Source organism: Cherax quadricarinatus, chromosome 42, assembly GCF_038502225.1.
Source record: "Cherax quadricarinatus isolate ZL_2023a chromosome 42, ASM3850222v1, whole genome shotgun sequence".
In the NCBI taxonomy this organism is placed as follows: Eukaryota; Metazoa; Arthropoda; class Malacostraca; order Decapoda; family Parastacidae; genus Cherax; species Cherax quadricarinatus.
In genome coordinates this window covers 16,220,662-16,246,576 of record NC_091333.1, presented here as the reverse complement: position 1 = coordinate 16,246,576, position 25,915 = coordinate 16,220,662, and the positions used below count along the sequence as shown (strand labels likewise).

At 44.9% G+C, this 25,915-nt stretch overlaps 1 protein-coding gene across 10 annotated transcripts in view; it reads left to right on the top strand.

Moving 5' to 3' along the window:
• The window catches only part of LOC128695715 (uncharacterized), a 150,148-nt gene that overhangs the window by 20,094 nt on the left and 104,139 nt on the right, over positions 1-25,915 (top strand). For 2 of the 10 annotated variants that reach the window (XM_070093319.1, XM_070093322.1), the window contains exon 2: positions 16,108-16,245. The exons of the other annotated variants lie outside the window; for them this stretch is intronic. The gene's annotated coding sequence lies outside the window, so the exon portion shown is untranslated. The remainder of the gene's footprint in view (positions 1-16,107; positions 16,246-25,915) is intronic. 10 annotated transcript variants of the gene reach the window in all.

Here is a 25,915-nt window from a genome sequence, read left to right as displayed (position 1 = left end):
TAACTCGTATCTTTCAGCATTGCCTAGTACAGTGTAAATGGCCTTCTCTGGGGAAAGAGGCAATGTAGTCCCTGTTCACAAAAAGAACAGAGCAAAAATCAGCAATTACAGACCAGTGTCACTCCTGTCAGTCACTGACAAGCTACTTGAGACAATAATCTCAAGACAAATAACAGTTTTTTGACTACCACTCGCTAATTTGTGACTGTCAATATGGCTTTAGGAAAGGTTACTCTGCTGCTGATCTGTTGTTAAACCTCTCCACTAAGTGGCACCAGTTATTGTATGAATCCAAAGTCAGCTATGCAAGATTTTGTTTGAGGTTTAAGTATGCTCCCACCTTGAGTATGCTCCACTTTATTGGTTTGCCTGCATCCTCTCTTATCTGCGACTGCTTGACAGAGTAGAGAACAGAGCGAGATGTCTCATCTCTCACCTGGACCCATCCTGGATAGATCTGTCACTTCAGCAGAGCCTTTTACACAGGAGGGATGTGGGTGGCCTTACTGTTATGTACAAGGTCAATATTGTCAAAGTACCACACTTGGATCCACTTCATGAGCAGTGTGAAGCAAGCTTCTATACCACAAGACTGGCAGAAAGCTGCAGCTTCATTCTGGCTGCACCCTTCTCCAGAACATCACTGCATCCGAGATCATTTATCCCCAGGATGACTTGAGTATGGAACACATTCGTACAGCATTATGATGTCAATGAGATAATTGATCAAATGAAAATGCTGGCCCACAGATGGCTCCAACTTCATCCTGTTCCCTACTTGAATGTCTCATAACAATAAAAATGCTTTCAAATGAGCTGATGTAGGTAACAGCTCTTAGCTTTTCAATAAAGCTAGAAATCCTTAAACCCTTCTGAGGGCAAGTTATGAGACATTAGAATTTCGAATTCCCTAGAGTGGATAGAGTATCTCAATATAAGTTGAATGAGCCCATATAAATGGAGTTCTGATGGTTAGTTTTCGAGCAATTGCTAATCTGCAACAACAGACTGTACTAGCCTCTGCCCAAAATAGGGAGTATAAATGTGAATGTTCCAAACTTGCAAATTGGTAATAAAACACCCTATAACTTTTTTAAATTTATTATACAAACAGACAATATAAAAAACCTAATGGAACTTGTATCAAAACATTTTGTAAGTATTAGAAAAATATAAAAATGAAACAAATAGCAACATGGACACATTGCAAAGGGATAAAACTTTCAAGTCCCATATTCCTGAGATTTATGAGGAAGAGCAATCATTCTATATTACTAATTCCTAGAAGGAAAGTCTATCAAGCAATTTTTATCCTTCTTTATGCACAGATTTACTTTACATACAGAACAGTATAATGAGGATGACAAATTTTTTCGTTGTGCTGCAATACTTGCAACTAAATAGCTTGCCTAGCACTGGCCAGTGACTTAGAGCTTTGTCAAACCTCGCACTGTCAGGCCTTTCTGCACGTTGGTACTGCACAGCAATTGGCAATTGCAGGTTTGGCAAATGATTACCGTCACCATTGGATGTACTTAAAGCTCTTGTCCTCTTCAAGGGGGGCTCCTTGTTGTGGTGAAGAGGCTCTTGGTCTGAGGAATCAGACCTGTTGGTCTCCTTCCTCAGACTGAACCTAATTACCCCCCAATCCTCCCCTCCCTATCCCATCCTCCCCTTTTTCCTTTCCTCCTCCTCCTCCTCCTCCTCCCCACCCCTCCCTTTTGCCCTTCCTCTTTTTGGCCTTTGGAGTTTCTCCCACAGGCACGCTAGTTCCTAGGTAGGGGAAAGGATACCGGGGTCCATCCCATTCCGTTGAGGTTCTTGGCAGTGGCATAGTTTGCCGCAGAATCTGGATCGCCTGTGGATGTCCCGATCCCTCTCCGGTATCCCGGAGTAGCTTTGGGTGTCTTTCGGGCGACAGGTGTATCTCTGGAAGCCACCTTTCAGATTCCGGGGGTGGTGGCCGAAGGAGGTATGCTTTGTGGCGGATATCCGGCCGCCCTCTCTTTTGTCCACCGAGGTAGCTCGGCAGATGTGAGGTTGCTATCCCGGATTGCTGGTTTACTGGCATGAAGGGTAGGGTATGGCACGGGTTCCATGCTGCATCTGCTCTACTAGCGGTGCTGAGGTCCTCTTGGGCGCGGAGGGAGATTTCCGGCCCTTTCATTCCTCCTGGGAACTATTCCTCCCCGCCTCTTCAAGGGGGGCTCCTTGGCGTGGTGAAGAGGCTCTTGGTCTGAGGAATTAGACCTGTCGGTCTTCTTCCTCAGACCGAACCTAATTACCCCCCAATCTTCCCTCCCCTATCCCATCCTCCCCATCCTCCCCTTTTTCCTTTCCTCCTCCTCCTCCTCCCCACCCCTCCCTTTTGCCCTTCCTCTTTTTGGCATTTGGGATTTCTCCCACAGGCACGCTAGTTCCTAGGTAGGGGAAAGGATACCGGGGTCTATCCCATTCCGTTGAGGTTCTTGGCGGTGGCGTAGTTTACCGTGGAATCTGGATCGCCTGCGGATGTCCCGATCCCTCTCCGGTATCCCGGAGTAGCTTTGGGTGTCTTTCGGGCGACGGGTGTATCTCTGGAAGCCACCTTTCGGATTCCGGGGGTGGTGGCCGAAAGAGGTATGCTTTGTGGCGGATGTCCGGCCGCCCTCTCTTTTGTCCACCGAGGTAGTTCGGCAGATGTGAGGTTGCTATCCCGGATTGTTAGTTTACTAGCATGATGGGTAGGGTATGGCACAGGTTCCATGCTGCATCTGCGCTACTTGCGGTGCTGAGGTCCTCTTGGGCGCGGAGGGAGATTTCTGGCCCTTTCATTCCTCCTAGGAACTATCCCTCCCCGGTCCCCCCTTTTTTTATTCTTTTTATTTTTATTTTCTTTTTTCTTTTTTTTTCTTAAAAACAAAAAGAAAGAAGTAACCTAACCATGGCAGCCCTAGTCCATGAACCTACTACCCCCAGGCCCCTTCTTGATACCGCACCCCGTTCTGACCCCGCCTCGTCTTTGGACCACTCTTCAGACACTCCTCATGCCTCTGTACCTATTGCCGGTGCTGTTTCCTCACCCGCTTCAGGTACTGAGGCCTCGACTGACTCCTTCGATTTATCGGACCTTCGCTCTCCTCTGACTATGCTTCCGGCCTCTCCCTCTGTGGTGCGGCAATTTTCAAATCGCCGACCCGTTCCACGTCGGACCAACTCTGGTCCCACGCCTAAACGCCAACGACAATTACCTGCTGATGATACTTCTCCACCTTCTCGTTCTTCTCAGAAACGATCGACACGTCCTTCACTACCTTTCCACGCTCAGTTTCAGACTGAACAATGGACTAAATTCTTCACTTTACGACCGACTTCCTCTACTGCCTATCTTTCTGACCACAGTATTGGCAAGGCACTCCTATGCCATGTTGGTAAAGATATTTCTTTTCATGCTCTTAAGAGCGGTATGCGCATCATTACCGTACAGAATGCTACCCAGGCTCATGAGCTCTCTCATCTTTCCCATATCGATACTGTTCCTGTCACTCTTGAAAAACGTCATTCCCTCAATTCTTGTAGTGGTACCGTCATTCTGCCCTATACCATAGTTCAACAAAATTTCCAGACATGTGGCACTGACATACTTGAACAGCTGGAACTCCAAGATCTCCCAATCCTCAAGGTAGACACTTACGTTCTTCCTGCCCGCGGGCGGAGACGATACCCTAGCAATGTGGCTCGTTTAACTTTTGACAGCCGAGAACTCCCATCCTCAGTTTATATAGCAGGACATCGGTTACAAGTTCGAAAGGTGATCCCTACACCACAACAGTGTAGAAATTGCTGGCGATTTGGCCATCCAGCGAAATATTGCAGATCTATCGCCGAATGCCCAGTCTGTGGTGCCGATGACCATTCTAATACGTCTTGCAATCGATCTCCCTCTTGCCTTAACTGTCATGAGGCTCACCCTTCATACTCTCGCCGTTGTCAAGTCTATTTAAACGAGCGGGAAATCTGTTACCTCAAAGAGACAGAAGGTCTCCCTTATGCCATGGCAGTTTCTCATCTCCGCCTCCAAGGGAGACTCCCACGTGTTTCTTATTCCCGTGTTTCAAAACGTCCCCCCACTTCTGGTATCCCATTTTCTACACCCACCTCTGTGGTTACCTCTCCCATAGTCACTCCTGTATCTAATCCTTTTGCTGTCCTCGGCTCAGACGTCCCTACTTCAACGCCTCAGTGTGATCTCGCTTCTTCGAGTTCTCTCTCACAAGCCTCAGTATCGACAAGACCTCGTACGACACCTCCTCCCAATCGTCCTTCTACTTCTCAAAAGTCAAAAAAAGGTCCGTTAACACCTCCTACCCATCTTCCACCTCCTCATTTTACCCTCCCTGTCTCTGTCCCTGGTTCTACCCCTCTCACTGGCTCAGTTACAAGTGTAGAGGTTCACCCTCCTCCTCGTACTGTACCTTCCTCCCCTGTTCCCTCCCAAGTTTCTTCCTCTTCTGCCACCTCCCAGGTTCCTGCCTCTTCTGTCCCCTGCCACGCTTCTCCAGTTCCCTCCACCCTTTCTCCCCCCCCCTACCTTGGTAGTCCAATACAGTTCCAATCTTTACTCATCCTCCCCCTACCACTTCCAATATTGTCTCCCATACGACGTCTCTGAATTCCGAAACACTTGAAGCAATCTCTGAATATATTGCAGAGACCAAACCATCAATGGACACTGATCCACCTTCCGCTCTTTCTCTCTCCTCTGCTCCATCTGCGCAACTCCTTTCTTCACAGCGCACCGTTCCTTCGCTGCTTGAACGTTTTCTACTGCCTCCGCATGTGGACTTTTCTAACCCCTCTAGTCCGTAGGAACCCTTACCTGCGGATTTCACGTATCTTTATCATTGCCAATCATGGCCTATTTACAGTGGAATATACGCGGCCTCAGGGGTAATCGGGGTGAGCTTCAGATGTTACTCTCCCAGTTTGCCCCTGTTGGTGTTTGCTTACAGGAACCAAAATTACACTCTGCTGTTATTTCTCCCATCTAAGGCTATAATTTATTGTATTCTTCAGATCCTTTTCCTGATGGGACCTTTAATGAAAGTGCCCTTCTTCTACGCACTGATATTCCGTACCATCAGCTATTTGTTCATACTTCGCTGCATTACACAGCAGCCCGTATACACTTACATAGGTGGTATACGCTCTGTTCTTTATATCTCTCTCCTTCTCGGGCATTATCTATTCCGGATATTGCCTTCCTTGTTTCGTCATTACCGCCACCGATTCTGTTACTTGGTGATTTTAATGCCCACCATTCCTCTGGGGGGGGGTCTCACTGTGATTCCCGTGGAATTAAGTTAGAGGCTTTTCTTGCCACCCACCCCCTCCATGTTTTAAATACAGGTACTCACACCCATTTTGATCCTTGGACTCATACTCTCTCTTGCATCGATCTCTCAGTCTGCTCTTCCTCCGCCGCATTAGACTTCACTTGGTCTGTTCTCCCGGACTTACATGACAGTGATCATTTCCCAGTCATTCTTACTTCCCCTTCATATTCGCCACCTCTTCGCACCCCACGCTGGCAATTTAATCGGGCAAATTGGAACCTTTACTCACACCTAACTGTTTTTAAAGAGGTTCCTTCTTCGTCCTCCATCGATGAGCTTTTACACCTCTTCTCGTCCTCCGTTTTCACCGCAGCTTCTCATTCTATACCCCAAACTTTGGGCAGGCATTCTCAGAAATGCGTGCCTTGGTGGTCTCCTGCTTGTGCTCGTGCAGTACGTTTGAAACGCTCTGCATGGGGCAGGTACCGGTACAATAGAACCACAGAGAGACTCCTTGATTTTAAACAGAAGCGTGCGATCGCTCGCCGTGTCATCCGTGATGCTAAACGCACTTGCTGGCGAGATTGTCTCCACCATTACCTCTGCTTCCTCTATGAGTGCAGTCTGGAAAAAAGTACGAAAACTGAGTGGTAAATATTCTCCTGACCCGGCTCCTGTTCTGCGGGTTGCCGGTGTTGATATAGCAAACCCACTAGATGTTGCCAATGAAATTGGCAATCATCTGGTCCGTATTTCTCAGGGACTCCATCTATGCCACTCATTTCTTTCCTCAAAGTCTGCCAGAGAGTTAGCACCCTTGGACTTTTCTTCTCTCAGAGAAGAACAGTATAATGTGCCTTTTACACTTCAAGAACTGGAGGCAACACTCTCAGCTTGTCGATCATCGGCAGCTGGGCCCGACGACATTCATATTCGTATGCTACAACATTTACATCAGTCAGCCCTTGCAGTCCTATTACGCCTTTACAATCTTATTTGGTCACAAGGAGTTCTTCCACAGCTGTGGAAATCCGCCATTGTTCTCCCTTTCCGCAAACCAGGCACTACGGGACATGAAACCTCCCACTATCGTCCCATTGCTCTTACCAGTGCAGTTTGCAAAGTAATGGAACGCCTAGTAAATAGACGTTTAGTGTGGTATTTAGAGACACACAACAGTCTCTCCACTCGTCAATATGGCTTTCGTAAGGGACGTTCTACCATAGACCTCTTACTACGCTTGGATACGTATGTTCGTAATGCCTTTGCGAATAACCACTCAGTTATTGCCATATTTTTTGACCTTGAGAAGGCATATGACACAACTTGGAGGTATAATATTTTAGCCCAAGCCCACTCCTTAGGCCTTTGAGGCAATCTACCATCCTTCCTTAAGAACTTTTTAACTGACAGGCATTTCCGTGTTCGGGTTAATAATGTGCTCTCCCCGGACTTTATCCAAGCTGAAGGTGTCCCCCAGGGATGTGTTCTGAGCACAACACTTTTTCTCCTTGCTATTAATGATTTGGCCTCTAGTCTTCCATCAAATATTTGGTCATCACTCTATGTTGATGACTTCGCTATTGCCTGTGCAGGCGCTGACTGTCACCTCATTACAGTTTCTCTCCAACATGCAGTCGACCGTGTTTCCAATTGGGCCACCACACGTGGGTTTAAATTTTCCAGCACTAAAACCCACCAAATTACTTTCACTAGACGCTCTGTCATCTCCGATCATCCTTTGTACCTCTATGGCTCCCGTATCCCTGAACGTGATAGTCAAGTTTCTGGGCCTCCTCTTTGATCGTAGGTTATCCTGGAAACCTCACATTACCTCTCTGAAGGCAACTTGTCACAGCCGGCTGAACCTTCTTAAAACCCTTGCTCATCTTTCATGGGGAGCTGATCGTCGAACCCTCCTTCGCCTACATTCCACCCTTACTTTATCGAAACTTGATTATGGTGACCAGATCTATTCAGCGGCATCTCCTGCTACTCTCTCTAGCCTTAACCCCATTCATCACCAAGGATTACGTTTATGCCTTGGTGCTTTTCGCTCTTCCCCTGTCGAGAGCCTCTATGCAGAAGCGAACGTTCCATCCTTATCCGATCGCCGTGATGCCCATTGCCTGCGCTACTATGTACGCTCTCATGATCTCCACAATCCTTCCATTTATAGAATGGTCACTGATATTAGTAGACATTCTTTATTTGTTCGCCGCCCCTGTTTACTCCGTCCCTTCTCTCTTCGCCTTCATTCGCTCTTGTCTTCTCTTCAACTACCACCTTTCTATGTACATGTAGCATCTCACTTTTCCCTACCCCCCTGGGAAGTTCCAGCTGTTCGAGTCTGTTCTTTCTCCCTCCCTTGCTCGAAAGCCCAACTGTCTACGGTCGCTTCCGCTCTCTTTTTCTTGACCACTTTCACTCTCATTCTCATGCCATTGCTGTGTACACAGATGGCTCTAAGTCTTCTGACGGCGTAGGATTCGCAGCAGTGTTTCCGGACAGCGTCGTACAAGGGCATTTACTATCTTCGGCTAGTATTTTTACTGCTGAATTATATGCCATCCTTACAGCACTTATCCGTATTGCATCTATGCCTGTGTCATCATTTGTGGTTGTCTCAGACTCCCTTAGTGCTTTACAGGCTATACAAAAATTTGATACACCTCACCCCTTAGTCCTCCGTATCCAACTTTGGCTACGCCGCATCTTTACCAAGCATAAAGATAGTTTTTTGTTGGGTCCCTGGTCATGTTGACGTACAGGGCAATGAACAGGCAGACACTGCTGCGCGGTCAGCAGTACATGACCTACCAGTTTCTTATAGAGGTATTCCATTTACAGACTATTTTGCTGCAATATCTTCCCACCTTCACACCCGTTGGCAACAACGTTGGTCTACTATGCTCGGCAACAAACTTCAATCTATTAAACCGAGTATAGGTTACTGGCCATCTTCTTATCACCAGTGTCGAGGTTGGGAGACTACTCTCTCCCATCTTCGCATTGGCCATACTCGTCTTACTCATGGATATCTCATGGAGAGGCATCTTGCTCCTCTCTGTGAGAATTGCCAAGCTCCATTATCAGTCAGCCACATTCTGTTGGACTGCCCACTTTATCAACGAGCACGCAGAATTTACCTCTGTCGTCGTCTTCGCTCCGCTGCTCTCTCTTTACCTTCCCTTCTCGCTGATGGACCCACCTTTCATCCGGACTCTCTCATTGACTTTTTGACAACAACTGACTGACTTCACAAATTCTGATACCTTCAGCCCTTTCTACTTCAATCTCTTGCTACCCTCTACCCCCGTACTATCCCCTGCCCCGCTGTTTTCTGTAACCTGCTGATCATCCCTCCTCCCTTCTGCCATCCAATGCCCTCGCTTCCTTCCCTACCCTGCAGCGCTGTATAGCCCTTGTGGCTTAGCACTTCTTTTTGATTATAATAATAATATTCCTCCCCGCTCCCCCCTTTTTTTATTCTTTTTTTTTTATTTTTATTTTCTTTTCTTTCTTTTTTTCTTAAAAACAAAAAGCAAAGGAGTAACCTAACCATGGAGAACCCAATCCATGAACCCACTACCCCCGGGCCCCTTCTTGATACCGCACCCCATTCTGACCCTGCCTTGTTTTTAGGCCATTCTTCGGACACTCCTAATGACCCTGTACCTCTTGCTGGTGCTGTTTCCTCGCCCGCTTCAGGTACCGGGGCTTCGACTGACTCCTTCGATATGTCTGACCTCCGCTCTCTTTTGACTATGCTTCCGGCCTCTCCCTCTACAGTACGGCAATTTTCGAATCGCCAGCCCATTTCACACCGGACCAACTCCGGTCTTACTCCTAAATGCCAACGTCAATCTCCTGATGATGCTCCTTCGTTACCTTCCCATTCTACTCAGAAAAGACCGACACGTCATGCACTCCCTCTCCACGCTCAGTTTCGGACCACACAATGGACTAAATTCTTTACTTTAAGACCGACTTCTGCCTATCTTTCTGACCCTAGTATTGGCAAAGCGCTCCTGCGTCTTGTTGGTAGAGATATTTCATTTCATGCTCTCAAGAGCGGTACGCGCATCGTCACTGTCCAGAATGCTACCCAAGCTCATGATCTTTCTCTCCTTTCGAATATCGATACTACTCCTATCACTATTGAAAAACATCTTTCTCTCAATTCTTGTAGTGGTACTGTCATTCTGCCCCATACCATAGTCCAACAGAATTTCCAGTCATGTGGCAATGACATTCTTGAACAGCTGGAACTCTAGGATCTCCCAATCCTCAAAGTAGACACTTATGTCCTTCCTGCCCGTGGGCGGAGACGTTACCCTTGCAATGTGGCTCGTTTAACTTTTGACAGCCGAGAACTCCCGTCCTCTGTATATGTCGCGGGACTTCGGTTACAAGTTCGAAAAGTGATACCTACACCGCAACAGTGTAGAAATTGCTGGCGTTTTGTTCACCCAGCGAAATATTGCAGATCTATAGCTGATGGTGCCGACGACCATTCTAATACATCTTGCAGTCAACCTCTATCTTGCCTTAATTGTAATGAAGCTCACCCTTCGTACTCCCGCCGTTGCCAGGTCTACTTAAATGAACGTGAAATCCGTTGCCTCAAAGAGGCAGAAGGTCTCCCTTATGCTATGGCAGTTGCTCATCTCCGCCTCCAAGGGAGACTACCCCGTGTTTCTTATTCTCGTGTTTCAAAACATCCCCCCCACTTCTGGGGTCCCATCTTCTGCAGCCTCCTCTGTTGTTACCCCTCCTATAGCCACTCCAGCATCTAATCCTTCTGCTGTCCTTAGCTCTGACGTCCCGACTACAACTCTGTCTGTTCTCACATCTTCGTGTCCTTCCTCACAAGCCCCAGTATCGACAAGACCTTGTACGACACCTTATACCAATCGCCCCTCTACTTCTCAGAAGTCCAAAAAATCCACATTGCTCAAATCTTCTTTGCCCCTTCCTCCCCTTCTTCCACCTCCACACTTTACCTTTCCAGTCTCTGTGCCTAGTTCTTCCCCTCTCTCTGGCTCTATTACAAGTGTTGAGATTCACCCTCCTCCTCGTACTATGCCTTCCACCCCCGTCCCCTCCCAAGCTTCTCCCTCTTCTGCCACCTCCCAGGTTTCTGCCTCTTCTGTACCCCCCCACACTTCATCTCCAGTCCCTTATTCTCTTTCCTCCCCCTCTACTTTGGTACAGTCCATTACTGTCCCAATCTTTACTCACCCTCCCCCTTCTACCTCCAATATGGTCTCCCATACATCTTGGAATTCAGAAACACTTGAAGCCATTTCAGAATATATTGCTGAGACTAAACCTTCAATGGACACTGATTCACTTCCTGTTCCTTCTCTTCCCTCTCCTCCATCTTCACAACCCCATTCTTTGCAACGCTCTGTTCCTTCGCTTCTTGAACGTCTTCCAATGCCACCACACGTTGACTTTTCGAACCCCTCTAGTCCGTAGGTGCCTTTCCCTACGGATTCCTGGTATTTTCTTCATCACCAATCATGGCCTATTTACAGTGGAATATCCGCGGCCTCGGGTAATCGGGGTGAGCTTCAGATGTTGCTTTCTATGTTTTCCCCTGTTGGTGCTTGCTTACAAGAACCAAAATTACACTCGGCTGTTTTCCAACCTATCTCAGGCTATAATTTATTGTATTCTTCGGATCCTTTCTCAGATGGGACCTTTAATGAAAGTGCCCTTCTTCTATGCAATGATATTCCGTACTGTCAACTATTTGTCCATACCTCGCTGCATTACACTGCAGCCCGTATCCACTTGAATAAGTGGTTTACAATATGTTTTTTATATCTCTCTCCTTCTCGAGCATTTTCTATCCCAGACTTTGCCTTTCTTGTTTCATCCTTACCACCACCACTTCTGTTACTTGGTGATTTTAACGCCCACCATTTCCTCTGGGGGAGGGTCTCATTGTGACTTGCATGGCATCCAGTTGGAGGCTTTTCTCGCCTCTCACTCTCCATGTTTTAAATACGGGTACTCCCACCCATTTTGATCCTCGTACTCATACTCTCTTGCATCGATCTATCAGTCTGCTCTTCCTCCACTGCACTAGACTTCACCTGGTCTGTTCTACCGGACTTACATGACAGCGATCATTTTCCAACCATTCTTACTTCTCCTTCATATTCACCACCTTTCCATAGCCCTCGCTGGCAATTTGATCGGGCAAATTGGGACCTTTACTCGCAGCTCACTGCTTTTAGTGAGGTTCCTTCTTCATCCTCCATTGATGAGCTCCTACACCTCTTCTCGACGTCAGTTTATACCGCAGCTTATCATTCTATACCCCAAACCTCAGGCAAGCATTCTCAGACGTGCGTGCCTTGGTGGTCTCCTGCTTGTGCTCGTGCAGTACGTTTGAAACGCGCTGCATGGGGCAGGTACCGATACAATAGAACCAATGAAAGACTTCTTGATTTTAAGCAGAAGCATGCGATTTCTCGCTGTGTCATCCGTGATGGTAAACGCACTTGCTGGCGAGACTGTTTCCACCATCACCTCTGCTTCCTCGGAGTGCAGTCTGAAAAAAAGTGAGGAAATTGAGTGGTAAATACTCTCCTGACCCGGCTCCTGTTCTACGGGTCGCCAGTATTGATGTAGCAAACCCTCTTGACGTTGCCATTGAAATTGGCACTCATCTGGTCCATATTTCCTGGGGGCTCCATCTATGCCCATCGTTTCTTTCCTCAAAGTCTGCCAGAGAGTTAGTACCCTTGGACTTTTCTTCTCTCAGAGAAGAACAGTATAATGTGCCTTTCACACTTCAGGAACTGGAGGCAACACTCTCAGCTTGCCGATCATCGGCAGCTGGACCTGACGACATTCATATTCGTATGTTACAACATTTACATCAGTCAGCCCTTGTAGTCCTCTTACACCTCTTCAATCTTATTTGGGCACAAGGAGTTCTTCCTCAGCTGTGGAAATCTGCCGTTGTTCTCCCTTTCCGCAAGCCGGGTACTACAGGACATGATGCCTCCCACTATCGTCCCATCGCTCTTACTAGTGCAGTTTGCAAAGTGATGGAACGTCTGGTAAATTGCCGTTTAATGTGGTATTTAGAGACACACAACAGTCTCTCCGCTAGTCAATATGGCTTTCGTAAGAGCCGTTCTACCATAGACACCTTACTACGCTTGGATACGTGTGTTCATAATGCCTTTGCAAATAATCACTCGGTTATTACCATATTTTGTGACCTTGAGAAGGCATATGACACAACTTGGAGGTATAATATTTTGGCCCAAGCCCACTCCTTAGGCCTCCGAGGCAATCTACCATCCTTCCTTAAGAACTTTTTAACTGGCAGACACTTCCGTGTTCGAGTTAATAATGTGCTTTCCCCGGACTTTGTCCAAGCTGAAGGTGTCCCTCAGGGATGTGTTTTGAGCACAACACTTTTTCTCCTTGCTATAAATGATTTGGCCTCTGTTCTTCCACCCAATATTTGGTCATCACTCTATGTTGATGACTTCGCTATTGCTTGTGCAGGTGCTGACTGTCATCTCATTGCAGTTTCTCTCCAGCATGCGGTCGACCATGTTTCCACTTGGGCCACCACGCATGGGTTTAAATTTTCCAGTACCAAAACTCGCCAAATTACTTTCACTAGACGCTCTGTCATCTCCGATCATCCTTTGTATCTCTATGGCTCTCGTATCCCCGAACATGATAGTCAGGTTTCTAGGCCTTCTCTTTGACCTTAGGTTATCCTGGAAACCTCGCATTACCTCTCTGAAGGCAACTTGTCACAGCCGGCTAAACCTTCTTAAAGCCCTTGCTCATCTTTCCTAGGGAGCTGATCGTCGAACTCTGCTTCGCCTACATTCAGCCCTCGTTTTACTGAAACTTGATTATGGTGACCAGATTTATTCAGCGGCCTCTCCTGCTACTCTCTCTAGCCTTAACCCCATCCATCACCAAGGATTACGTTTATGCCTTGGTGCTTTTCGCTCTTCCCTTGTTGAGAGCCTCTATGCAGAAGCGACTGTTCCATCCTTGTCTGATCGCCGTGATGCCCATTGCATTCGCTACTATGTATGCTCTCACGATCTCCACAATCCTTCCATTTATAGAATGGTCACTGATATTAGTAGACATTCTTTATTTGTTCGCCGCCCGTTTGCTCCGTCCCTTTTCTCTTCGCCTACATTCACTCTTGTCTTCCCTTCAGTTACCACCTTTATATGTTCATGTAGCATCTCACTTTTCCCTACCCCCCTGGGAAGTTCCAGCTGTTCGGGTCTGTTCTTTCTCACTCCCTTGCTCGAAAGCCCAACTGCCTACGGTGGCTTCCCGCTCTTTTTCTTGATCACTTCCACTCTCATTCTCATGCCATCGCTGTGTACACAGATGGCTCTGAGTCTTCAGACGGTGTCGGATTCGCAGCAGTGTTTCCGGACAGCGCCGTGCGAGGGCATTTACTGTTTTCGGCTAGCATTTTTACTGCTGAATTGTATGCCATTCTTGCAGCACTTATTCGTATCGCATCTATGCCTGTGTCATCATTTGTGGTAGTCTCAGACTCCCTTAGTGCTCTACAGGCTGTACGAAAATTTGATACATCTCACCCCCTAGTTCTCCGTATCCAACTTTGGCTACACCGTATCTCTACCAAGCATAAAGATATTATTTTTTGTTGGGTCCCTGGTCATGTCGACGTACAGGGCAATGAACAGGCAGACACTGCTGCGCGGTCAGCAGTACATGACCTACCAATTTCCTATAGAGGTGTCCCATTTCTGGACTATTTTGCTGCAATAACTACCCACCTTCGCACCCGTTGGCAACAACGTTGGCCAACTCTGCTCGGTAACAAGCTTCATTCTATTAAACTGAGCATAGGTTACTGGCCGTCTTCTTGTCATCAGTGCCGAGGTTGGGAGACCACTCTCTCCCGCCTTCGCACTGGCCACACTCGTCTTGCTCATGGGTATCTCATGGAGAGGCACCCTGTTCTTCTCTGTGAGCAGTGTCAAGTTCCAGTATCGATTATCCACATTCTGTTAGACTGCCCCCTCTATCAACGAGCACGCAGAATTTACCTCCAACATTGTCTTCGTTCTACTACTCTCTCTTTACCTTCCCTTCTTGCTGATGGACCCTCCTTTAATCCTGACTCTCTCATTGACTTCTTGACAACGACTGATTTACTCCACAAACTCTGATGATGATACCTTTCGCACTCCCCTCAGCCCTTTCTAGTTCAGTCTCTTGCTGCCCCTTACCCTTTCACCATCCACTGCCCCGCTGTTATCTGTAACCTATTACTCATCCATCTCCCTTTTGCCACCTGATGCCCTCGCTTCCTTCCTGCCCTGCAGCGCTATATAGCCCTTGTGGCTTAGCGCTTCTTTTTCATTATAATAATAATAATTAAAGCTCTTGTAGATGTTCTTAGTGTTGCATCTAAACTTTTGTCCTTTAGACCTTGCAGTGATAGAGATTTCATTCCTGAAAAACTTCAGTTGCATGCACTTGGTGTTTAGCGACCGATAGTCACGGCAGTAAAGAAGCCATGCATTCACAACTGAAAGATCAAGAACATAGGCAAACAGCCGCATGTACTAATGTTTAGATTTCGTTGGCGTTTTGTACAGCTGCACCAACATGTTACTTTTGTCAATACCTCCCATGTGTGCATTATAGTTCTTGATGACTGCAGGGCACTGTAAGTGGGTTTTGGTCTTTGTAGCCTTATGTCTTTGAGCAAGACTCACAGGATTGACCCCCTGCATCACTTGGCACTAAAGTCACAACTTTTTTTTTTTTTTTTACACAGGGTTTGACAAGGTTAAGGATCCCTAGCTTTATTGACAAGCTATTTACAGGTTAAGGATTCCTAACTTTATTGGCATGCTAAGAGCTGTTACCTACATCAGCTCATTTGAAAGCATTTTTATTGTTAAGAGACATACAAGTAGGGAATAGGATGAAGTTGGAGCCATCTGTGGGCCAGCATTTTCATTTGATCAACTGACTTTATCTCGTTGACATCATTATGCTGTACGAATGTGTTCCATACTCGAGTCATCCTGGGTATGTATGATCTCAGATGGAGTGAAGTTCTGGAGAAGGGTACAGCCAGAGTGAAGTTGCTGCTTTCTGCCCGTCTTGTGGCATAAAAGCTTGTTTCGTCCTTCCATCTTACAGCAAGGACACCATCATTGGTTTTGAAGCTAAAATTGCCCCTGTCCACACTGTTCTTTTCCATTTGTTTGACGGGCATCAGTTCTGGCTTACCACATCTATTTTCACGTACTGTTCCAGTGTATCTGCAGTTATACTTATCTCTTAGTACCTTGGCCAAAGGTAGACTTGAAAAGAAAGTCCGCATAGATTGCTGATGTGTTGGTCTTGTTAAGAGTTGTTGCAAGTACCAGAAGATCTTTGAACTTATTGGTAGTTTAGTTTCTTCCTGTGGAAGCTTTATGGGATGGCTGTCAAAAGTTGGTGTGCCTTGATACATAGAGTATATCATGTATGATTCCATCTTCACTTGCACGACAAAAAAGTTTGAAACCCTACTTGTCTGGTTTGGTTTTGATGTACTGCCTTAGGTTTCCAGCAGTTTTACCCTTGAAAGCAACCATGACTTCACCAATAGGTTGCTTGGGTGTAGCTGGAACTTTCAAGCAAGCATTAGTTAGTGCAGTGTAAAGAGGCCTTATTTTGTGGAATCTCTCATTATCCTTTTGTGTGTTATTGAAATGAATTGTATGTCTAAGCAACTTAAACCTCTTAGATCCCCATGACTTCTGCAACCTGGGACATCCTAAATGAACTTGTCTAATAGTCTTGGATTGCTGGGAATGGAAGTATACCCATCAACAACAAAACTCCTATGAACCTCATGATTTCTTCAGAATCTGTTGCAAAATTAGTAAGTATGCTTTTTTGCTTGGCAATGTGGCAATTTTGCAAGTACAGTGGACCCCCGCTTAACGATCACCTCCCAATGCGACCAATTATGTAAGTGTATTTATGTAAGTGCATTTGTATGTGTATGTTTGGGGGTCTGAAATGGACTAATCTACTTCACAATATTCCTTATGGGAACAAATTCGGTCAGTACTGGCACCTGAACATACTTCTGGAATGAAAATATATTATTAACCGGGGGTCCACTGTACAGGAGGGCCCTGCTTTACGGCGTTTCACTTTACGGCGTTCCGCTAATACAGTCATTTCAAATTATGACCAAAACTCGCTATACGGCTCCCCCCACCTGACTTTCTAATACGGTCACCGCGCCCCACCCTGTTTGTTTACATTCTTCGTGAGCTCAGTAAGCACTAAGTCTCTCCATTTTGTCTGGAAACTCCAAAATTTCAAATGTTTTTAAAAGTTATTTCATATTTTATATATACTCTGATAATTATACTTATGTATACCTGTACTTAAATAAACTTACATACTGTGCTGGCATGCAGGTACACATTAAAATCAGTAAGTGTCTTATGTCTCCAGACGTCATATTAGTAATGATTATAATAATCATCGAGTCTCATTTAAATGTCGTATATTACGTTAAATACACATTTTCATTAATCCATCTATGATATTTTTTCAAAATTATATAATAAACACGATACATAACATAAAAAGATGATAAATACACCCCACAATAGAATAAATAAACATAAATATGAGATGTGGTAGCAGACGACTTGCACAAGTGACGCCATATTAGAAATGATGATAATAATAATAATAATAATAATAATAATAATAATAATAATAATCACCGAGTCTCATTAAATGTTGTATATTATGTTAATATACACATTTTCATTAATCCATCCATTACATTTTTTTCAAAATTATATAATAAACACGATACATAACATAAAAAGATGATAAATACACCCCACAATAGAATTAATAAACATAAATATGAGATGTGGTAGCCAGATAACTTGTACAAGTGATGCCAAGAATAACATTTTCTCTAATCTAACATAAGAGAAAATGTGTTACTGGGGGTAACTGTAGAAAATTATTCCTTTCGTATGTATGTAAGTAAGTTTATTCAGGTATACACAAATACAGTTACATAGATTATCATACGTAACAACTTATGTGTAGAGAACCTAGGATAACCCAAAAAAGTCAGTGACTTATTTCCATTGCCTTCACTCAGAGCATCATTTCTTCTCAAAATGATGTTACATGAAAATGGGAGTGTTCTTCTTTATTTATTCTACCGTATCAATGTAGAGACAACCTGTACACAATGTAACTTGTACACAAACCAGACGTGTACACTTTGTTTACAAAACTTACCTTCGCCTGGTTTGTTTACATAACTCTGCGCCTGTACTCTCTCATGCACTCATTCTTTCTCTCTATCATTTATTCGTTTTATCTCATTTACTTACTCCTGACCCTACATTAAGACTACAAATATTTTAAGGTAAGTAATGAGTGAACTGTATATACATTTTATCGCTCTGGGATGCTTAAATATCATAGAATTGTATGTGTGGGTGGGGTGGCCTGGTATGGTAGCCTGGCTGACTACCATACATACCACACTTGATTTCTTACAATAAATACTACTTGTCTCACCCTAGATGAAGACTATAAATATTTTAAGGTAAGTAATGAGTGCACTATGTGTGTATTGTACTTTTTTATTGTTTTTTGATGCCTGGTTCTATTGCTAACTTAATATATGTTAGTGTAAACTTGTTATCTAGTGTTTGTATGCATTTGTAAGTGGAAAAAAGGGTGTTCCACTTTACGGCGGTTTCCGCTTTATGGCGGTAGCCTGGAACCTAACCAGCCGTATAAGTGGGGCCCTCCTATATATGGAATAGGTGGTAAGTTACTAAATGCTGTGAAGAGTTTTTGTGAGGATAGCGAGGCTCAGGTTAGGGTGTGTAGAAGAGAGGGAGACTACTTCCCGGTAAAAGTAGGTCTTAGACAGGGATGTGTAATGTCACCATGGTTGTTTAATATATTTATAGATAGGGTTGTAAAAGAATTAAATGCTAGGGTGTTTGGGAGAGGGGTGGGATTAAATTATGGGAATTGACACAGTTGCTTTTTGCTGATGATACTGTGCTTATGGGAGATTCTAAGGAAAAATTGCAAAGGTTAGTGGATGAGTTTGGGAGTGTGTAAAGGTAGAACGTTGAAAGTGAACATAGAAAAGAGTAAGGTGATGAGGGTATCAAATGATTTAAATAAAGAAAAATTGGATATCAAATTGGGGAGTAGTAGTATGGAAGAAGTGAATGTTTTCAGATACTTGGGAGCTGTGTTCATCAAGAACTGCAAGAAGCCCCTATCACGAGCCTTTTCCATCCTATGGAGAGGGAGCATGGACACGGGGGTCGTCCCTCAGTTACTAAAAACAACAGACATAGCCCCACTCCACAAAGGGGGCAGTAAAGCAACAGCAAAGAACTACAGACCAATAGCACTAACATCCCATATCATAAAAATCTTTGAAAGGGTCCTAAGAAGCAAGATCACCACCCATCTAGAAACCCATCAGTTACACAACCCAGGGCAACATGGGTTTAGAACAGGTCGCTCCTGTCTGTCTCAACTACTGGATCACTACGACAAGGTCCTAAATGCACTAGAAGACAAAAAGAATGCAGATGTAATATATACAGACTTTGCAAAAGCCTTCGACAAGTGTGACCATGGCGTAATAGCGCACAAAATGCGCGCTAAAGGAATAACAGGAAAAGTCGGTCGATGGATCTATAATTTCCTCACTAACAGAACACAGAGAGTAGTCGTCAACAGAGTAAAGTCCGAGGCAGCTACGGTGAAAAGCTCTGTTCCACAAGGCACAGTACTAGCTCCCATCTTGTTCCTCATCCTCATATCCGACATAGACAAGGATGTCAGCCACAGCACCGTGTCTTCCTTTGCAGATGACACCCGAATCTGCATGACAGTGTCTTCCATTGCAGACACTGCAAGGCTCCAGGCGGACATCAACCAAATCTTTCAGTGGGCTGCAGAAAACAATATGAAGTTCAACGATGAGAAATTTCAATTACTCAGATATGGTAAACATGAGGAAATTAAATCTTCATCAGAGTACAAAACAAATTCTGGCCACAAAATAGAGCGAAACACCAACGTCAAAGACCTGGGAGTGATTATGTCGGAGGATCTCACCTTCAAGGACCATAACATTGTATCAATCGCATCTGCTAGAAAAATGACAGGATGGATAATGAGAACCTTCAAAACTAGGGAGGCCAAGCCCATGATGACACTCTTCAGGTCACTTGTTCTATCTAGGCTGGAATATTGCTGCACTCTAACAGCACCTTTCAAGGCAGGTGAAATTGCCGACCTAGAAAATGTACAGAGAACTTTCACGGCGCGCATAACGGAGATAAAACACCTCAATTACTGGGAGCGCTTGAGGTTTCTAAACCTGTATTCCCTGGAACGCAGGAGGGAGAGATACATGATTATATACACCTGGAAAATCCTAGAGGGACTAGTACCGAACTTGCACACGAAAATCACTCACTACGAAAGCAAAAGACTTGGCAGACGATGCACCATCCCCCCAATGAAAAGCAGGGGTGTCACTAGCACGTTAAGAGACCATACAATAAGTGTCAGGGGCCCCGAGACTGTTCAACTGCCTCCCAGCACACATAAGGGGGATTACCAACAGACCCCTGGCAGTCTTCAAGCTGGCACTGGACAAGCACCTAAAGTCAGTTCCTGATCAGCCGGGCTGTGGCTCGTATGTTGGTTTGCGTGCAGCCAGCAGCAACAGCCTGGTTGATCAGGCGCTGATCCACCAGGAGGCCTGGTCACAGACCGGGCCGCGGGGGCGTTGACCCCCGAAACACTCTCCAGGTAAACTCCAGTTGACGTGTCGGCGGATGGATTTATGAAGGATGAGGTTAATCATAGAATTGATGTGGGGAAAAAAGGCGAGTGGTGCGTTGAGGTATATGTGGAGACAAAAAAAAACGTTATCTTTGGAGGCAAAGAAGGGAATGTGTGAAAGTATAGTAGTACCAACACACATGGGTATGAAGCTTGGATTGTGAATGCAGCAGCGAGGAGGCGGTTGGAGACAGTGGATATGTCCTGTCTAAGGGCAATGTGTGGTGTAAATATTATGCAGAAAATTCGGAGTGTGAAAATTAGGAGAAGGTGTGGAATTAATAAAAGTATTAGTCAGAGGGCTGAAGAGGGGTTGTTGAGGTGGTTTGGTCATTTAGAGAGAATGGATGAAAGTAGAATGACGTGGAGAGCGTATAAATCTGTTGGGGAAGGAAGGCGGGGTAGGGGTCGTCCTTGAAAAGGTTGGAAGGAAGGGGTAAAGGAGGTTTTGTGGGCGAGGGGATTGGACTTCCAGCAGGCGTGCATGAGCGTGTTCGATAGGAGTGAATGGAGACAAAAGGTATTTGGGACCTGACGATCTGTTGGAGAGTGAGCAGGGTAATATTTAGTGAAGGGATTCAGGGAAATCGATTATTTTTATATAGCCGGACTCGAGTCCTGGAAATGGGAAGTACAATGCCTGCACTCTAAAGGAGGGGTTCGGGATATTGGCAGTTTGGAGGGATATGTTGTTGTGTATCTTTATACGTATATGCTTCTACACTGTTGTGTTCTGAGCACCTCTGCAAAAACAGTGATTATGTGTGAGTGAGGTGAAAGTGTTGAATGATGATGAAAGTATTTTCTTTGTTGGGATATTTTCTTTTTGGGGATTTTCTTTCTTTTTGGGGATTTTTTCTTTTTGGGTCACCCTGCCTCGGTGGGAGACTGCCGACTTGTTAAAAAAAAAAAAAATTGCTTGATATGCTATGTTATCCACCATGTCTGGAGTAAAGAAATCACAAATACAGTGGAACCTCTACTTGCGAGCATGTCCACGTGTGAGTTTTTCCAAATATGAGCAGTTTATGGGTCGATTTTTTGCTTCCATACGCGAGCAAAATTTCCACAAGCGAGCAGACCTCAAGGCAGGTTCCTTGACACTGTTGAGGGGCCTCTTGCTTTTGATCTCGGGAATTGTATCTCATTTGTTTGTTGGACTATCTTATTGAAACTTGGGCAATGTATGATGGAAAGATGCTTCTTAACGTACACCAAAAATGAAAAAAATCTAAGCATAAATAATGGAGTTCACTTCTCAGCAATTAGCCACCTCTTAGTGATAATTTCGAATGGTTTTTATGGTTGTATTCTCATTTTTTTGGTCTCATTTGATAGAATGGAAGATAAATTACAGAAATAGATATGATTTTGATTGCTTTCACGATGAAAAGTACCTTGAAATAGAGCTCAACCTAGGAGAAATGGTCCATTGCTTGGCCGTTTCATTGTAAACAAATGACGTCACTGTCCATTCCAATATGCAGTCGTGAATGGGTTGACATATTTATACAATTATTGCAATAAGGAATAACAGTAAATCTTATAATTTTTGTGTGAATAAAAATTACAAATAATTTATAATAATAATGATAATATGTATAATATGAATAATAACAATATGTATAATAATATGTAATAATAATAAAACAATACAATAATAATAATTATAATATATGTATAATAATAATACATATATAATAATGTACTACATATAATAATTATAATAGATGGCAGTGTTTACCACAACAAAGAGGGAGCGGTTGTGGCCACCTCCACCTGTTACATAATGACATATTTTATTCATTCTAGAGTATATATCGTGTTTCTATGTTATTTATATTGTCTGTTATGTCATATTAGATGAACTGTGATATGTAAATAAGCCGTATAGATATTACCAAAATTATTCATGAATTTTGCCTGGTGTCCAAACAAACTCTCGTCCACTGCCGACACCGCCCATACCACTGCATGAATGACATATTTTATTCATTTTAGAGTATATATCAGGTTTCTGTTATTTATATTTTTTGTCATATTAGATGAAGTGAGATAGATAAATAAGCCATAGAGTTGATATTAGCGAAATTATTGAAGTACAGAATTCCACTGGAACGGATTAATTGCATTTCAATTAATTTAAATGAGGAAAATTGACTCTGCAAACGAGCAAATCCAGATGCGAGCAAGGTCATGGAACAGATTAAACTCGCAAGTAGAGGTTCCACTGTACTCGTATGGAGACCAAATTTCAAGAGGCTTTTCATGTTCATATACAGGCAAAGGGTCATTCTTAACCCTTTCAGGGTTTCCGGCATACTAGTACGGTTTATGCACCAGGGTTTTTGACGTACTAGTACGCCTAAATTCTAGCGCCCTCAAATCTAGTGAGAGAAAGCTGGTAGGCCTACATATGAAAGAATGGGTCTGTGGTTAGTGTGCGCAGTATAAAAAAAATCCTGCAGCACACAGTGCGTAATGAGAAAAAAAACTTTGACAGTGGTTTTGGTTTAAAACAGCGACTTTGCACTGTATTTTCATATGGTATTTATGATGTATTCTAGTTTTCCTGGAGTTTACCTGGTCTCATTTTATAGAATGGAAGACATATTACAGAAATTGAGACGATTTTGATTGGTTTTACAATGAAAAGTACACCTACCATCCGACTTAAGACCTGCTAGACTTACGACAACTCGACTTATGACTGTGTTTTTTATGCCAAATTTCTGGGAAATAAACAACTATTTGTGTTGTACACAGTGTTTATTCTAAACCTTACAGTATAAAATACAGTACTAACGACATAAAAAGTAAAGTAAAACATGAAATACCAAAATAAAACAAAATAGTCATTACAAAAATGTTTTGTTGATATTCAGTAGTAAAGTTCGACTTACGACCATTTCGACTTGGGACCGGTTTCTCGGAACCGAACTCGGTCATAAGTCAGATGGTAGGTGTACCTTGAAATTGAGCACAAAGTAGCAGAAATGTTCAATTTTTACCAAAGTTCAAAAGTAAACAAATCATGCTACGCGTCCAATACACGTCAACTGGTGAGTCTAATATTCTTTCACAAGTGCCCTGATATTATTTATACCATTTCTACACCAATGCAGTAGTCTGCATAACAGTAAATCTTCTGTTTTTTTGTGAGAATAAAAATTCAAAGTGGAAAGCAAAAGAATGTAAGAGGGGCGTGGGGACGTGACTAATGAACAGAGGAAATGTTATTTTAGTGCCAGGAATGTCTTGTTTATTCTGGACCCTATTTGGAAATTAGCATCTTTTGAAATTTGTGTGAAATTGGCAAAATTGCTAAATTCTGAACACTTTATTGGATAGTTGAAATCAGTAAATGGGTGGTTTCGTGTACTCAATCAACAGAAAAAATGGAGTTCTAGCGAAATAGTTATGAGTTTTGTCGACTAGTACACTGGAATTGGCCGAAAATAGGGCTCAAAGTGGGCAAAATCGCCGATGCATAAACATCGTCGAGACCGCTAACTTCGCGAGAGTATAATTCCGTAAGTTTAACATCAAATTTCATACTTTTGGTGTCATTATGATCCAGAAAAGAAAAAAAAATTTTTTTTTATTAAAATTTGGCAACCCTGAGAACAAGTCTGGGAGAGGGCCTGTCGACCCTGAAAGGGTTAAGGTCAACCTGGGACCACTGGGGTTCACCTTGAAGAGCAAGCTCATCATAAATATGTTCTTATCAGGGTACTCCTCGATCGTAATACCTTTCTTTTGCTCGACTAATTTTTGCTTCTTGGCTGGCCTTTCTAACTCATCATCACTTGACACCTCTGCATCCGGCGGCAAGTACTCATCACTATCAAGCAATTCTGGGTCATCTACCTCCGGTTCTGAGTCACTGTCCTCTAAAATGCAGACATACTTTGACCTGGTGTTGGAGGGCTCCCCATAAAACAATTTCTCATTGATCTGGAAGGACAAGAAATATGTTCTACATCTAGACCACGACAGAATTCATATGTACAATAGAAATTTTTTTATAAATATTTATTTTACTGAAACTGGAGTATGTAACAAGGAGGGCACAGGCGAGTGTACTCGCTCGTTTTTTGTTGCACTTTTTTCAACTGCATGGTACACCCGTATTATGCTTCACACGGACTTCATATATTAAAATATGCCTAAACTATTCATGTACGCACTAAACACAACAATCGGTACTTACCGACATTGTAGAGAGTAAAATCCAAGAGTATATTAGTGTCACTTGATGGAAAACCCCCACTCTGGGCGACGGCAAGCCACAAGTGTTTGCATTTTGCTCTCTCAACCAATGGGAAGCCGGCTAACACCATCACCACTTAGCTGAAGCGACTCAGGGAAGGCTTGTGATTGGTCAGAATTAAAAAATGGGAATCCAGATGCGTGGCATGAGCAGGATGACAAGCGCAAAGATGCAAGTGTTCATGGGCGAGTTCACTCGGGGGGAGGGAGGGAGGAAAGAGAGAGTGGGGGAGAGGGAGTGAGGGAGGGAGGAAAGAGAGAGTGGGGGAGAGAGAGGGAGGGAGGAAAGAGAGAGTGGGGGAGAGAGAGGGAGGGAGGGAGGAAAGAGTGGGGGAGAGGGAGGGAGGGAGGAAAGAGAGTGTGGGGAGAGGGAGGGAGGGAGGAAAGAGAGAGTGGGGGAGAGGGAGGGAGGAAAGTGTGTGGGGGAGGGGGAGGGAGGAAAGAGAGAGTGGGGGAGAGGGAGGGAGGGAGGGAGGAAAGAGAGTGGGGGAGAGGGAAGGAGGGAGGAAAGAGAGTGGGGGACAGGGAGGGAGGGAGGAAAGAGAGTGGGGGTGAGGGAAGGAGGGAGGAAAGAGAGTGGGGGACAGGGAGGGAGGGAGGAAAGAGAGAGTAGGGGAGAGGGTGGGAGGGAGGAAAGAGAGAGTGGGGGAGAGGGATGGAGGGAGGAAAGAGTGTGTGGGGGAGAGGGAGGGAGGGAGGAAAGAGTGGGGGAGAGGGAGGGAGAGAGAAAAGAGAGAGTGGGGGAGAGGGAGGGAGGAAAGAGAGAGTGGGGGAGAGGGAGGGAGGAAAGAGTGGGGGAGAGGGAGGGAGGAAAGAGTGGGGGAGAGGGAGGGAGGGAGGAGAGAGTGGGGGAGAGGGAGGGAGGGAGGAAAGAGAGTGTGGGGAGAGGGAGGGAGGGAGGAAAGAGAGTGGGGGAGAGGGAGGGAGGGAGGAAAGAGAGTGGGGGAGAGGGAGGGAGGGAGGAAAGAGAGAGTGGGGGAGAGGGAGGGAGGGAGGAAAGAGAGAGTGGGGGAGAGGGAGGGAGGGAGGAAAGAGAGAGTGGGGGAGAGGGAGGGAGGGAGGAAAGAGAGAGTGGGGGAGAGGGAGGGAGGGAGGGAGGAAAGAGAGTGGGCGAGAGGGAAGGAGGGAGGAAAGAGAGTGGGGGAGTGGGAGGGAGGGAGGAAAGAGAGAGTGGGGGAGAGGGAGGGAGGGAGGAAAGAGAGAGTGGGGGCGAGGGAGGGAGGAAGGAAAGAGAGAGTGGGGGAGAGGGAGGGAGGAAAGAGAGAGTGGGGGAGAGGGAGGGAGGGAGGAAAGAGTGGGGGAGAGGGAGGAAAGAGTGGGGGAGAGGGAGGGAGGGAGGAAAGAGAGAGTGGGGGAGAGGGAGGGAGGGAGGATAGAGAGATTGGGGGCGAGGGAGGGAG